Below are 3,866 nucleotides of genomic sequence, written 5' to 3'. Positions count from 1 at the left end.
CGCAAAATTCCCTGAATGCACTTCATGATTCTGGAAGCTTTAGTCGGCCTGCAATTACAAGTAGCCCTTATTAAAACTCTGTGCAGCCTCCCACATCAAACAAAATTAATCAGTAACAAGCTGTAAGGCTATTAGGTCATTTCCCAATACACAGCAACTCAGGAGCGGCCCTATCTGATTGGTCCACGCACGGCCCCAGGAATTCTCCCATGTTTATCTGAATGCCGTGAGCTTTACATGAGATGTTTGTCTTTGCTTGAATTACATCTGGGTATTATTCTGCTGAATGTATTCCGATTGGTCTGGCAGGCTCGCTTTGCAGCGCGCACGCCACTGATCTGGTCATCTCATTCTGGCCAAGAGTGTGAGGAAACGTGTGGTCCCTGTGAGGCAAGGACCTCGTGCTGCCAGGGAGCCGAGTGGGAGCTGTGGGACACTTTCCTTCTCTGTTGCCACAGGGTCCCACCCAGTATCCCTGCATCCACCTTGCCTTTGCACTCTGGTGCACAGGCAGCCGGCATGAGTCCTTTCAGCACTTTTTATCCTTTCAGGCGCTTTGAATCTCATCATCCACTGTCCTCCCTGTCCACCTGGCCCATTCTGGTCTGCAAGGCTCCTGCACCATCAGGTCTCTGCCGGCCTCTATTCCTCACCTTTGACTTTGCCCACTGTTTGCCCCATGACAGTTACAGGGACATCTCCCAGCCCAGCCAGGGGCTCTTCTTATGAGAGACTAATAGGAAGGTGGGGTTCCAGGCCCCTGTCCTAGCTTGCAGGGTGGGCTTTTGGCAATAACAGAAATCATCTCCGTGATTTGCAAGGTCTGAAGTCAAAGGAGGTGTCAATGTCAACCTAGCCTCTGGGCACAGGCTTTTGCAACCCCGAGCTGTCCAGTTAGCCATCTGGATGCTCTGAGGCCCCCATGCTGTGAAACTGGCCCATGTGAGAATCCCTGAGACGGCGGGGAGAGAGAGATGCCAGCCCTGCCCGCCCCAGCCACCATGGTTCCCAGACCAGAGACTTGGCTCATTCCATTCCCTCTGCCTGGAACACTCTTCCTCCCTGTCTCTGTGTGGCCAGCCCCTTTGCCTTCTTTAGCTGTCTGCTCAGACATCATCTCCCCTTCAGATCACCCTTACCCCATTGTCCCCCCCCCACACCCTCCCTCAATACCATGTTCATTCCCTCTCGTGGGGTAGCATGGCTTGCAGTCCATGTTCATTTGCTGGTGTGGGTATTGTCTACTTCCCCAGTCAGAACGTGGCTTCCCACACCTGCCTGGTTCTCTGTTGATGGCCCAGGGTGAGATGACAGTGCCTGGTATGCAGGACATGGTCATGATCATAGCCCACTGCCCCCCTGCCCAATGGGTGTGTGGAAGGATGGTGGCCCTTCCCCACTCCACCCCCATTTCTGTTGAAGGCTCCTACCTTGGGTTTTACCATTGAAGGAAATATTTGCCACTTCATTGGGCCACTAAAATGTCCTTTTTTTTAAGTACTGGAGAGATGGGTGTGTTTTTCCTGTGTTCATCGTGGGTGTTCTTTTTTCTCTTAGAAATTCCTGGCTGGGCACATTGACTCACGCCTGTAATCCCAGCGCTTTGGGAGGCAGAGGCAGGGGATCACGAGGTCAGGAAATTGAGACCATCCTGGCCAACATGGTGAAACCCTGTCCCTGCTAAAATACAAAAAATTAACTGGGTATGGTGGTGTACACCTGTAGTCCCAGCTACTTGGGAGGCTGAGACAGGGGAATCCCTTGAACCCTGGAGGTGGAGGTTGCAGTGACCTTGTATTGAGCTGAGATCATGCCACTGCACTCCAGCCTGGCAACAGAGCAAGATTCTGTCAAAAAAAGAAAAGAGAGAAAAAGAGAGAAAAAGAAAGAGAGAAAGAAAGAAAGAAAGAAAGAAAGAAAGAAAGAAAGAAAGAAAGAAAGAAAGAAGGGAGGGAGGGAGGGAGGGAGGGAGGGAGGGAAGGAAGGAAGGAAGGAAGGAAGGAAGGAAGGAAGGAAGGAAGGAAGGAGAGAGAGAGAGAGAGAGAGAGAGAGAAAGAGAGAGAGAAAGAAAGAAAGAAAGAAAGAAAGAAAGAAAGAAAGATTGATTGATTGCTTGGCCAGTCCTCTGCCTATGTTCCTGTCAGCACAATCCCGTTTCAACCCACCCTGCTGCCACCTGGAAGGCATGTGATGACCTTGGTGCCTCCTCCGGTCACCATCCAGGTGTGTCTTTGTGTCTCTCTGTGTCTTTTTCAATCAATTTTGAACAACTTAAAAGCAAGGATTGAATTTTCTACTCTCAGGTCCTGCGTGAGACCCAATGGGGCAGCTTCATTCCGACAATACTGTGAGGACAACACAGATGCTCAGTAAGCTCTTACTGTTTGCTCAGTTGGTTGGGTTGACTTTGTTTAGAGTTTCCATAGTTCTGGCCTCAGTTACCAAACTTAGTGAGATTAATAGCACATTTCAATAGCAGTAAAAACAACAAACTTCTAGGAATACACCTAATAAGTGTGCAGGACATTGGCCGGGCACAGCGGCTCACACCTGTAATCCCAGCACTTTAGGAGGCCGAGGCAGATGGATCACTTGAGGTCAGGAGTTCAAGACCAGCCTGGCCAACATGGTGAAACCCCATCTCTAATAAAAATACAAAAATTAGCCAGGCGTGATGGTATGCAACTGTAATCCCAGCTACTGGGAAGTTGAGGCAGGAGAATCTCTTGAATCCAGGAGGCAGAGGTTGCAGTGAGCTGAGATCATGCCGCTGCACTCCAGCCTAGGAAACAGAGCAAGACTCCGTCTAAAAAAAAGGAAAAAAGAAATACATAGGACATGCGTTGAAAAATATTAAAATACTGCAAGCCAAAATTAACAGCCAACCAATGGAGGAAAAGACATTAGCAACTCGTACAGTAGACAAGGTGCTACTTTCCCAAATACATTTTTTAAAAACTTCCTAAAACAATGAGACAAAGACCAGCAAATTAATTGAAACATGGGGAAAGAACTTACATGGGCAACTGGCATTTGAACACGTAGGAAGATGCCCCACCGTACTCACAACAAGGAAACGCAAATTGAAACCACACGGAGGTCCCATCTGATGACCAGTCAGACTGGCAGAGAGCAAAACGCCAAGCAACCCTCAGTGTTGACAAACTTTCGGGGAAGGAGGTGCGCTCGTACATAGCTGATAAGGTACAAGTTAGCACAGCTTTTATGGCCACCAAGTTGGCAACATCAATAAAAACGTAAATGCATCTGCCCTTTGGCCTGGCAATTTTGCTTATCCTATAGATACCACTGTGCGCAGGTGAAATCATCTATGTGTGAAATTACTCACTGAAGCATTATTTATAATGACCTAAAAGCCTGTTGATAAGAGATTGTTACATAAATCATAATTGATCCATAAAATGAAACACAACTTTAAAAAAATGAGGAGGCTGGGCACAGTGGTTCACACCTGCAACCCCAGCACTTTGGGAGGCCTAACAGAAGCAGAAGGCTGGGCAGCGTGATGAGACACTGTCTCTATAAAAATAAACTAACTGGGCCTGGTGGTGTGCACTTGTGGTCCCAGCTACTCAAGAGGCTGAGGAGGGAGGATGGCCCCAGCCCAGGAGGTGGAGGCTGCACTGACTTGTGACTGTACCACTACACTACACTCCAGCCTGGGCAAATGAGCAAGACCCTGTCAAAAAAAAAAAAAGTATGAGGAGTCTACTTTTGGCTTTGATCAACCAGGTTGGAGAAAACTAATAACAACATGTGTTTTGCTGCGTCAGAAAGCCACCAAGGCAGCCAAGACTTGAAGGCCTATGATACTGTGCGGGAGGGAAATGTGTGGAGGTGAGCTG

Source organism: Callithrix jacchus, chromosome 2 (assembly GCF_049354715.1).
Source record: "Callithrix jacchus isolate 240 chromosome 2, calJac240_pri, whole genome shotgun sequence".
Taxonomy (NCBI): Eukaryota; Metazoa; Chordata; class Mammalia; order Primates; family Cebidae; genus Callithrix; species Callithrix jacchus.
The sequence above is the reverse complement of the archived record's forward strand: the minus strand, read 5'-3'. Positions refer to the sequence as shown.